The 13064-nt window shown below is 37.9% G+C and overlaps 1 protein-coding gene across 2 annotated transcripts in view; it reads right to left on the reverse strand.

Annotated features, from left to right (window-relative positions):
- GRM5 (glutamate metabotropic receptor 5) overlaps positions 1 to 13064 on the reverse strand; it is a 559718-nt gene that overhangs the window by 126568 nt on the left and 420086 nt on the right. The window lies entirely within an intron of this gene.

The following is a 13064-nucleotide window of genomic DNA, read 5'->3' on the forward strand; positions in this document are numbered from 1 at the left end:
TTCGTTAGCTTTTGCTTGTCTGTAAAGCTTTTGATTTCTCCATGGAATCTGAATGAGATCCTTGCCGGGTAGAGTAGTCCTCCTTGTAGTTTCTTCTCTTTCATCACTTTAAATATATCATGGCACTCCCTTCTGGCTTGTAGAGTTTCTGCTGAGAAATCAGCTGTTAACCTTATGGGAGTTCCCTTGTATGTTTTTTGTCGTTTTTCCTTTGCTGCTTTCAATAATTTTTCTTTGTCTTTAATTTTTGCCAATTTGATTTACTATGTGTCTTGGCACGTTTCTCCTTGGGTTTATCCTGTATGTGACTCTCTGCACTTCCTGGACTTGGGTGGCTATTTTCTTTCCCATGTTAGGGAAGTTTTCGACTATAATCTCTTCAAATATTTTCTCTGGTCCTTTCTCTCTCTCTTCTTCTGGGACCCCTATAATGCGAATGTTGTTGCATTTAATGTTGTCCAGAGATCTCTTAGGCTGTCTTCATTTCTTTTCATTCTTTTTTCTTTAGTCTGTTCCGCAGCAGTGAATTCCACCATTCTGTCTTCCAGGTCACATATCCGTTCTTCTGCCTCAGTTATTATGCTATTGATTCCTTCTAGTGTAGTTTTCATTTCAGTTATTGTATTGTTCATCTCTGTTTGTTTGTTCTTTAATTCTTCTAGGTCTTTGTTAAACATTTCTTGCATCTTCTCAATCTCTGCCTCCAGTCTTTTTCTGAGGTCCTGGATCACCTTCACTATCATTATTCTGAATTCTTTTTATGGAAGGTTGCCTATCTCCACTTCATTTAGTTGTTTTTCTGGGGTTTTATCTTGTTCCTTCATCTGGTACATAGCCCTCTGCCTTTTCATATTGCCTATCTTTCTGTGAATGTGGTTGTTGTTCCACAGGCTGCAGGATTGTAGTTCTTCTTGCTTCTGCTGTCTGCCCTCTGGTGGATGAGGCTATGTAAGAGGCTTGTGCAAGTTTCCCGATTGGAAGGACTGGTTGTGGGTAGAGCTGGCTGTTGCTCTAGTGGGCAGATCTCAGTAAAACTTTAATCCACTTGCCTGCTGATGTGTGGGGCTGGGTTCCCTCTCTGTTGGTTGTTTGGCCTGAGGCAACCCAACACTGGAGCCTTCCCAGGCTCTTTGTTGGGGCTAATGGCAGACTCTGAGAGGGCTCACGCCAAGGAGTACTTCCCAGAACTGCTGCTGCCAGTGTCCTTGTCCTCACAGTGAGACACAGCCACCCCTGCCTCTCAGGAGACCCTCCAACACTAGCATGTAGGTCTGGTTCAATATTCTGTCGGGTCACTGCTCCTTCTCCTGGGTTCCGACGCACACACTACTTTGTGTGTGCCCTCCAAGAGTGGAGTCTCTATTTCCCTCAGTCCTGTCGAAGTCCTGCAGTCAAATCCTGCTAGCCTTCAAAGTCTGATTCTCTAGGAATTTCTCCTCCCATTGCTAGACCCCCATGTTGGGAAGCCTGACATGGGGCTCAGAACCTTCACTGCAGTGGGTGGACTTCTGTGGTATTAGTGTTCTCCAGCTTGTGAGTCACCCATCCAGCATTTATGGGATTTGATTTTATTGTGATTGCGCCCCTCCTACCATCTCATTGTGGCTTCTCCTTTGTCTTTGGACGTGGGGTATCTTTTCTGGTGAGTTCCAGTGTCTACCTGTTAATGATTGTTCAGCAGTTAGTTGTGATTCTGGTCCTCTCGCAAGAGGGAGTGAGAGCACCTCCGTCTACTTCACCATCTTGAACCAATCTCCCTAAGTAGTACTAATTTTTAATTTCACTTTCTGTTTACTGTTATTGTATAGAACTTCTGTGTATTAATCTTGCATAATGCAAACTTAATAAACTCACTAGAACTTTTTGCAGACACCATTGGATTTTCTAGGCAAGAAATCATGCAATTTGTTAATAAAGACAGTTTTATTTTTCAAATCTGGCTGCCTTTAATTTCTTTAGTTGATGTATATTTCACTGACTGTCATCTCTGGTGGTAAGAGCTAATCTCTTTGCCTGATCATAGGGGAAAAACTTATTAGCTTGAGGAAGTTTCTGTCTAGTCCTGGTTTGCTGAGAATTTTATCAGAAATCAATATTAGGTTTTCACACATTTTACAATTTTTTAGGTTTTTAATAAAATAAATTACATTTATCAATAATTGCATATTTTATCAACCTTACATTTGGGGATAAATCCTACTTGGTCATGATATAGTATACTCTTTACATTTGTTGGGTATAATTTGCTAAAGTTTTGTTTGGAATATTTATACCAATATTTATGAAGTATATTGGTTTGTAGTTTTGTTTTCTTGTGATCATCTTGGTCTGATTTGGGTATCAAGGTAACACTGACCTCATTAATTGAATTGGGAAGTATTCTTGCCTCTTTAATTTTCTGGTAGAGTTTATGTAGAATTTGTAGCAGTTCCTCCTTAAATATTTGGTGGCAATTCACCACTGAAACAGTATAGCCTAGGTGGTTTTTTTGTGTGTGGTAAAGTTTTTAACTACAAATTTAATTTCTTTACTGTATGTAAGACTATTCTGGCTGTCTTCTGTGAACTCTCATACATAGTTTGTGAATTTCAAGGGATTTCTCTGTTTTATCTAAGTTGACGCTTATTGGGTAAAGGTGTTTTAAAAAATATTTCCTTATTTTCCTTTTCGTATCTGTAGACTCTGTAGTGATGTTACCTCTCTCATCTCTGACATTGGTAATTTGTGTTTTCTCTCTTTTCCTGATCCGTCTATTTTTTCAATTTTATTGATCTTTTCAAAGAACCAAGCTTTAGTTCCATTGATTTGCTCTATTGTATTTCTGTTTTAGATTCCATTGATTTTTCACTCTGATCTATTACTTTCATTCTTCTACTCACTCTGAGTTTAATTTGTTCTTCTTTTCTAAATTTCTTAAGGTGGATCTGTGGTCATTGAGTTGAAGTATTCTTCTTTTCTAATATATCTAGTTAATGCTATACAGTTTCCCCTAAGTATTGTTTTAGCCCAAAGAATTGTAAATTTTTCCAGTCTAACTGCTGGGGACAGACACTGTTCATTGTCCCATGTGGGTGCCAGGAGCACTGTTCTCTAATCCTTTGGGGTGGTTCTTTCCCAGGTCTCAAGTATTATCCTCCCATGCATGTAGTGATCAACACTCAGTTGAATACTCAAGAAGGAGCCTCTGCAGATCCCCAGAGTTCTCTTTTCATGCCGCTCTCTCCTCTTTGTTCCTGTGCTCTGCAAACTCTAGCTTCCTTGGTCTCTCTGAACTCACAGTTCCATCTTCTCAGCTCAGAGCGCTCACCTCATTTATTTTCTGTCTCTTAAGAATAACTTTCCTTCACTGCTTGATGTCCAGTGTCTTGAAAACTATTGTTTTATATACTTTGTCTTATTTTGTTGTTGTTATTTCAAGCAGGAGAATAAATCCATTATCTATTATTTCATCTTTGTTGGAAGCAGGCATTTTCTTCCCATACATCATCCTATTTAAGCCTCTCTAGAGTCCTGTGAGTTAGGTGTTGTTTTTAATAATCATCCCCATCTCACACAGGAGAAGACTGAGACTCACGGAGACCTAGTATCAGCTACAGGTTAAGTTTTTTTATATAGATCTTCTGGGTCTAAATCCAGTGCCTCAAGTGACTGATTCAGCAAGCTTCTCAGGTCTCTCTTTGGTTTCTTTTAAATATTTTTAATACATCTTGGGTTTCAGTTCCAGTGTATTAAGAGTTTGGAAGCCTTTGCAGTTTCTAATTCAAGTGGCTTTCTTCTGGGGATTTCTTTGAGTAAATTTTTTTTTGTTGTTTTTGGCTGCATTGGATCTTCGTTGTTGTGCACGGGACTTTTTTCTCTAGTTGCGGAAACCGGGGGCTACTCTTCTTTGCGGTGTGCAGACTTCTCATTGTGGTGGCTTATCTTGTTGTGGAGCGTAGGATCTAGGCATGTGGGTTTCAGTAGTTGTGGCACATGGGCTCAGTAGTTGTGGCTCATGGGCTCTAGAGCGCAGGCTCAGTGGTTGTGGCACATGGGCTTAGTTGCTCCACGGCATGTGGGATATTCCTGGACCAGGGCTCAAACCCGTGTCCTCTGCATTGGCAGGTGGATTCTTTACTACTGTGCCACCAGGGAAGCCCTCTTTGAGTAATTTTGATGGTGGAGTTTCATCATGGAAAATTACATGCACTAGCACTTACTTGGATGGATAATTACCCTCATTTCTTAAATTCTGGAATTGAAACAAGAAATGTTACAACTTATGTTTCTCAAAGCTTTGATACGTTAGTATCTGAGGCCTTGATCTGGCTCTATGTTCCATTTCCTTAAAGTAGACTCCAAGATAGAGAAATTTTTATTCCCCTGGCAATGAGAAGTATCAAAGTGTAAAAAATCCAAGAATTATATTAAGCCAAAACTGTCATGTCAAATTCTAACTTAATTCTTTGGCCAATAGAAAGACAGGGGCTTCTGTTCAGCAGTTTTCACCATATACACTAATATAATGTGATGAAATTTCTTCTTAAATATATGGTTATTAATATTGTTCTAGTGTAGTCTTTTCCTGAAGTATGTGCTAATAATCAGCATTACATAAAAAGATGAGTTCATACATAGTAAAACAAACAGAAAAGGAGATGCTAGATTAAAGAAAGATACTTAAATTTTTTTTTACACAAAATTTGTCCTTTTTCAACAGGTTGGTGTACATTATGACAAGAAACCTCTAATTTGGGGGTAGCTGTGACACTCAGTTAATTTTGTTTAGCCCTTGTGAAAGTTCTCCTATAGTCCAGCTACTCTTACCAGACAATTCTTTCCTCTCAATGCACTGTTTTGGCTTTTCCAGCCATGTTTTCAATACGGAGAGATGCTGAAGTGTTTTGAGTAATGTCTAAACTACTAAAAAGCATTTTAAAAGCACACAAGATGGCAGGAAAAAAATTCTGATAAGGAGGTAACCTGTAACTAACCCACCTTAAGTCCCTCATGAGACATTTTTATTAGAGAAAATGTGGACACCTCCATCTGGAAATTTACTGCAACAGAAAGGGAAAAGAAACACTGCCACGCTAGTGGAACCAGCCTTTTTTTTTTTTTTTTTTTTTTGCGGTACGCGGGCCTCTCACTGTCGTGGACTCTCCCGTTGCGGAGCACAGGCTCTGGACGCGCAGGCTCAGCAGCCATGGCTCACGGGCCCAGCTGCTCCGCGGCATGTGGGATCTTCCCAGACCGGGGCAGGAACCCGCGTCCCCTGCATCGGCAGGTGGACTCTTCAACCACTGAGCCACCAGGGAAGCCCTGAACCAGCCTTTTTAAATAAAGGAAATTGTTTTAATGTCAAAATATTACAGACACTCCATAAATGTTATTTGTACCTTTAGTATCTTCTGTTGTAGAAAACACATAGTAGAAAGAAATTACTATGATTTCAGTAATTTAAAAACTAATTTATAATTTGTTAACTGCAACAGCTTGTGCATAAAAATAAGGTGCATGCATGTATAAACACACATATGTTCACACAAGGATATGCAAGACAAAGTTCGGTCTACTGACAGTGCTCAACCACCTAAGAATTCTAGACCCAGTCAACAAATCAACAGTGACCCCTGGGACTTGCAGCCCACAGATTGGGAACCATTCTTCTAGGTTCTATAGCCATTGTAACCCTACCTAGGTCTAAGAGAAATAAAGTCACATTTATTTAGCAATATTTATCAAATGCTTGCCATATACAAGGCATTGTGCTAGGAATTTGGAAAGCAGAGATGAGTAAGACATTTTCTCTTCTCTAGAACTTTATAATTTGATGGAGAAAGAGGAACATAACATGTTTACATGCTGGTGTAACAATGTGAAATTTCTGTTTGTATGTTGGTGTAATACAGTGGAAAAAATTACATTGCTGTAGCTGCTTTATCCCCTATGGGGATGGCATTGTTTTTTTCTCTGGAGTAAATTGGCCTTCTGTGGGGCAAAGTAACTTATTTATTTTGGTGTGTAGAAATATTAAGAAAGGAAGTAAGGATTACAGAGAAAGGAAGGGGTAAGAATCAATCAACATGGTGGCAGAAAGCTGGTGAGGGAGTGGGAGTGTGTGTGGGAGAGTACTGTGGTAGAATGTGGACTGGAAGAAATGTTAGACTGGATATAGTGGCCTGAGGACTTTTATCTGGATGGGGGTTGGTTAAGGTAAACTCTTATTAAATTAAAACATTAACACAGAAAAGGGTAAAAATCATAACCATACATTAATTTTTCTTAAAACAAATACATCCTGGCTCAAGCAATAGAACATTATTAGAGCCCCAGAAATGCCCTCGGGGCCAAAGTACTTTTATGTTGCTCTGAACCCATTTATCTCATCCTCATTTTGTTGATAGTAGTTTGCCACACACATAGATGCCTGTGTGAGTGGTTACTTGGTGGCATAAAGCTAAAGGAAGTGGAAGATCTATGTTCAGTATCTGGATTGCATGTGACAAAAAGAAGACAAAAGGCACAGGAAGTGCAATGTGAGGGAGACAGAGTTTCTTTGAGGATGGGCAGCTGGCGTTATTAGAAACCAGGAGAATGTGAGCTCAGTGGAATTGACAAATAGCTTGAGGTAGGCTTTTCACAGAGCAAGACTGAGCATGTGCAAAAGCACAGGGTCTTAAGGGGGCCATGCCACTTAAAAATGGAGGAACACAATCAGGAAGTGGCTGGAGCATAGATTCCACGGGTTTAAGAAATGAAAGATGAGATTTGAAAAATGTAAATGATGAATTTGAAGATTTTTGACTGGAGCAAAGGAGTTGGGATTCCTTTCTGTAGACACTGGAGAACCAAAGATCTTTAAGAATGTGAGTAACATGATGAGACCTGTTCTTTAGATGGACAGTTTAGGGACTAGTTTTCAGCATAAAATGGAGCAGGAAGAAACCGGTGTCAAAAAGAAGATTCAATATGGAGATTATTTTAATACCTGAGGTAAGAGATGATGATCTAAACCACAGCAGTAGTATAAAGGTTTGAATTCAGGCAGCCATGTAAAGGAGGGAACAGATGTGGAAGATGTTCAAACACTAGAATTAACAGTATTTGGTCACCAGTTGGCTGTGAGGATGAGAGAAGGGGACACAAGAGGATCCCTTAGTCCCACATCTTGGGAGACAGGGTGGATGAGTGTATCATTTACTTAAACTGAAGATGCAAAAAAGAAGGAACTCAAAGTTTGGGGCTGTGGTTGGAGCAGTTATAATGAGGTTAGTTTTAGATATATAAGTTTGAGGTGCCCTCAGGACATGGAGGTGAGAATAATTGTGTTAGTGTCATAAATGACACCTCTAGAAGTTACTGGAGATGACAGAGAGAAATCTTAGAAAAGAGATGGTAAATGAATGTCAGTGGGTGACAGAGTATAACTGTAAAGGAAATGGGTCCTTAAATTGGTTCCAAAATAGAATAGCATACAGTTACTAGAAGATAGTTTTATTTTAATTCTCTGTAGCTTTTATTACTGGGTTATTTAAATGAACAATTAGAATAATTAAATTATATTCTTAATACTTCTATTATTATTCATTAATTTATAATGTAAGTCTAAAGTAATTGTGCATTTCAAGTAAAATTTACTGAAATCAGGCTCACTGTTAATACTAGATAAAATCTGTGTTGTAACAGTACCACATAGTTAAAACACTTAAGGGATATAGCTATATTTTGATTTAAGTTTTTAAATGCTTAAAAATAAAACAAAAATTAACAAAAGTCTCAACATCTTAGACATTATAAATTGCAGGCTTTATCTATACATCAAAATTGGCATTGCACGGTTGTGGCAATTAAGAATAAAGGGTAAAGGAGGAACTTCTGGTGTTAGAATGGAGAAGAAAGCAAATGAAAATTCTTTTACTGTATAACTTTAAAACGTCAAAGAAATGCAAAAACCAAAAAATTTAAAGGCAGTGAAGATGTGTGGAAGCAACAAAGACAAAATCAACTAACAGAGAGGAAACTTGCAAAAGTGGACAGGTATCACCAGTTGCTTTATTGTCTGAGAGTATCTGCAGATTAGGGACACAGGCTGATGATCCAGCTTGGTCTAGATGAAGGGACATTAGTTTCCTAGGGCTGCCATAACAAAGTACCACAAACTAGGTGGCTGAAAACAACAGAAATTTATTCTCTCCTGGTTCTGGATGCTAAAAGTTCGAAATCAAGTTGTCAGCACGGCCATACTCCGCCTGAGACGCTGGGTAGAATCTTCCTTTCCTCTTCTAGTTTCTGGTGGTGGCTGTTAATCATTGGCATTCCTTGGCTTTCTGCTGCATCACTCAGGCTCCTGCTGTGTCTTCCCATGCCATTTTCCCTGTGTGTCTCTCTATCTTTGTGTCCCTTCTCTTCTTTTTATAAAGACACCTGTCATATTGGATTATGAACCCATCCAACTTCAGTATGTCCTCATTTTAACTAATTACATCTGCAATGACACTATTTCTAAATGAAGTCACATTCTGAGGTTCTGGGAAAGGATATGAATTGGGACTTGGGGAGGGGGAGATGTAATTCTACCTAGTATATGACACTGCTGGAGAAAAGAGAAACCGGAAAAACGTTTGGATATTGAAATGATCTGGCATGTCAGTTTGTAAACTCCAGGAACCCTAAATGTATGATAGCCATTTGACCTCATGCTTCACTTCCTGATTCTGGAAGCTTCATGAGAGGCTCATGATTTTGAAGAAGACTGAAATCTCCCACTGTTTCATAATATTTGGCAGAAAAGCACCACTTGAGGAATGAAAACTGCTCAAACTTCGATTAGTCAATTAGTTTTTTTCTCATGCCCAATTTAGAAACAGTATGGTGCAAGAGGCTAGAGGGCAAAACTCAAAAATGTAAAAATCCGATTGAGTCAGTAATCCAGGGCAGGGGATACACTAGCCAAGACTCTCAATTAAAATTCCATGCCAACTGTCCTGTAAAGATATTCTTAACCAGAGATTGAATGCTTCTACCTTCTGCTGCAACCTACCCCATCTCATTTGCTTTGAATCTCGAAAAGGCAAACCACTGGGGGAAAAAATGTAAAATTCAGTCCTTATGGTTACTTTATACTCAATGTCTGGCATAAAAGAAAACATATTTCATATGTATCAAGAAGCATAAAATGTGACTAGTAACTAAGAAAAATAAGTCAATAGAAGTAGACTGATGGAAGATCTTGGGTGTTAGAATTTGAAAAAAAGGACCTTAAAATAACTATAATCAATATTTTCAAGCAAATGAAGTGTTGAAAAAATGGATGAGAAGGAGAACTTCAACAGAAAATTGGAAACTATAAAAAGAATTAAATGGGCATTCTAGGATTGTAAAATGCCATATCTGAAATTAAGAACTTTTTATTATGGTTAACCGCAGACTGGACATAGGAGAAGACACAATTAGTGAGATTGAAGAAAGAATAGTAGAAAAAAGTCAAACTGAAGCGCAGAGGGAAAGAGAGATATGAAAGAAGGAAAGAAAGAAAAGAAAGAAAGAAAAAGAGAGAAAGAAAAGAAAAGAAAGAAAGGAAGAAAGTGAGCCTAGAGAAAATATCACATGTGAGACATAGTCAAATGATGTCACACAGGTGTAACTGGGTACTGGAAGGAGCAGAGAGAGAAATGTGGCAGAAGGGCTGTATTGAGAAATAACGTATGGGAATTTTTTCTACACAGATCCAAGTCTTTAATCCATGGTTTTAAGAAGCTCTGGAAACCCTATAAAAGAAATATGCAGTGGAAATCACACCTACTTGCATCATAGTCAACAAAAACTTAAAAAAAAAAGCTATCTTAAAAGCCTAGAAAAAAAAGACATATTGCCAACAGTGGGACAACATTAAGAATTACGGTTGACTTCTCAATGAAATCATGGATTTCAGGAAAACAAATAGAATGTTGTTTTTAAAGGGGAAAAAAAACTGAGAAAAATACTAAACAAAAGAAAACCTTCCAGGGACTTCCCTGGTGGTCCAGTGGTTGAGAATCCATCTTGCAATGCAGGGGACGCCGGTTTGATCCCTGGTCAGGGAACTAAGATCCCACATGCCGCAGGGCAACTAAGCCTGCACACCACAACCATGTGCTCTGGAGCCCGCGTGCTCTGGAGCATGTGTGCCACAACTAGAGAGAAGCCCACACACCGCAACAAACGGCCTGCGTGCCGCAACGAAAGATCCTGCATGCCACAACTAAGACCCGACACAGCCAAAAAATAAATAAATAAATTATAAACTTCATCACAATAAACTCTACATAACTTAAAAAACAAAACAAAACAAAAGAAAACCTGCCAATATAGAATACTATACTCAGTAAATATATACTTCAAAAACAATATATTTCAAAATGTATAGAAATATCAAATCACTATGTTATGTGCCAGGAACTAACATAGTGTTATAGGTCAATTATGCTTCAAAACAAACAAACTCATAGAAAAAGAGATCATATTTGTGGCTACCAGAGGTGGGAGGAGGGAGGACAGGGGTTAAGGTGAACATGGTCAAAAGGTACAAACTTCCAGTTGTAAGATAAATAAGTACTAGGGATGTAATGTACAACATGATAAATATAATTAGCACTGGTGTACATTATAAATGAAAGTTGCTGGGAGAGTAAATCCTAAGAGTTCTCATCACAAAGAAAAAACTTTTTTTTCTATTTCTTTAATGTTGTATCTGTGTGACCTGATGGACGTTTGCTAAGCTATTGCAGTAACCATTTCATGATATATGTTATTCAAATCATTATGTTGTACACCTTAAACGTATGCAGTGCTGTATGTCAATTATATCTCAATGAAACTGAAAAAATAAGGGAAAATAAAAACATTCTGAGAAAAAAAGCTGATATAATTTGTTGGCAGTAGCCTACATTATAAGAAACACTAAAGGAAATTCTTCAGCTTGAAAGAATCAGAGATGAAAGCAAGGAAGTAGCAGAAGGAATGAAGAACACTAGCATGGGTAAATATAAGACTATTGACCATTCAGAGCAACAATTATAACAAATCAAATCAAAACAAAGTAGTGTATATAATACATATAAAAGCAAATTATATGGCAATAGCAGAAAACAGTGAAAGGGGATAAATAGACTTAAATATTTGTAAGATTCTTGAATATAAACAAGAGCCAACTTAAAGTAGTTTGTATTAATTCTTCCAAAATATAGCAGAGGGAGGAACACTCCCAAACTCATTCTAGGAGGCCACCATCACCTTGATACCAAAACCAGACAAGGATGTCACAAAGAAAGAAAACTACAGGCCAATATCACTGATGAACATAGATGCAGAAATCCTCAACAAAATACTAGCAAACAGAATCCAACAGCACATTAAAAAGATCATACACCATGATCACATGGGGTTTATTCCAGGAATGCAAGGATTCTTCAATATATGCAAGACAATCAATGTGATACACCATATTAACAAATAGAAGGAGAAAAACCATAAGATCATCTCAATAGATGCAGAGAAAGCTTTCGACAAAATTCAGCATCCATTTTTGATAAAAACCCTGCAGAAAGTAGGCATAGAGGGAACTTTCCTCAACATAATAAAGGCCATATATGACAAACCCACAGCCAACATCATCCTCAATGGTGAAAAACTGAAAGCATTTCCACTAAGATCAGGAACAAGACAAGGTTGCCTACTCTCACCACTCTTACTCAACATAGTTTTGGAAGTTTTAGCCACAGCAATCAGAGAAGAAAAGGAAATAAAAGGAATCCAAATCGGAAAAGAAGAAGTAAAGCTGTCACTGTTTGCAGATGACATGATACTATACATAGAGAATCCTAAAGTTGCTACCAGAAAACTACTAGAGCTAATCAATGAATTTGGTAAAGTAGCAGGATACAAAATTAATGTACAGAAATCTCTTGCATTCCTATACACTAATGATGAAAAATCTGAAATTGAAATCAAGAAAACACTCCCATTTACCATTGCAACAAAAAGAATAAAATATCTAGGAATAAACCTACCTAAGAAGACAAAAGACCTGTAAGCAGAAAATTATAAGACACTGATGAAAAATATTAAAGATGATACAAATAGAAGGAGAGATATACCACATTCTTGGATTGGAAGAATCAACATTGTAAAAATGACTCTACTACCCAAAGCAATCTACAGATTCAGTGCAATTCCTATCAAACCACCACTGGTATTTTTCACAGAACTAGAACAAAAAATTTCACAATTTGTATGGAACCACAGAAGACCCCGAATAGCCAAAGCAATCTTGAGAACGAAAAATGGAGATGGAGGAATCAGGCTCCCTGACTTCAGACTATACTACAAAGCTACAGTAATCAAGACAGTATGGTACTGGCACAAAAACAGAAAGATAGATCAATGGAACAGGATAGAAAGCCCAGAGATAAACCCACACACATATGGTCACCTTACCTTTGATAAAGGAAGCAGGAATGTACAGTGGAGAAAGGACAGCCTCTTCAATAAGTGGTGCTGGGAAAACTGGACAGGTACATGTAAAAGTATTAGATTAGATCACTCCCTAACACCATACACAAAAATAAGCTCAAAATGGATTAAAGACCTAACTGTAAGGCCAGACACTATCAAACTCCTAGAGGAAAACATAGGCAGAACACTCTGTGACATAAATCACAGCAAGATCCTTTTTGACCCACCTCCTAGAGAAATGGAAATAAAAACAAAAATAAACAAATGGGACCTAATGAAACTTCAAAGCTTTTGCACAGCAAAGGAAACCATAAAGAGGGCGAAAAGACACCCCTCAGAATGGGAGAAAATATTTGCAAATGAAGCAACTGACAAAGGATTAATCTCCAAAATGTATAAGCAGCTTATGCAGCTCAATAACAAAAAACAAACAACCCAATCCAAAAGTGGGCAGAAGACCTAAATAGACATTTCTGAAAAGAAGGTATACAGACTGCCAACAAACACATGAAAGAATGCTCAAGTTCATTAATCATTAGAGAAATGCAAATCAAAACTACAATGAGATATCATCTCACACCAGTCAGAAT

This window comes from Aethalodelphis obliquidens, unplaced genomic scaffold (genome assembly GCF_003676395.1).
Source record: "Aethalodelphis obliquidens isolate GAN/ISIS:26980383/991018 unplaced genomic scaffold, ASM367639v1 scaffold50, whole genome shotgun sequence".
Taxonomy (NCBI): Eukaryota; Metazoa; Chordata; class Mammalia; order Artiodactyla; family Delphinidae; genus Aethalodelphis; species Aethalodelphis obliquidens.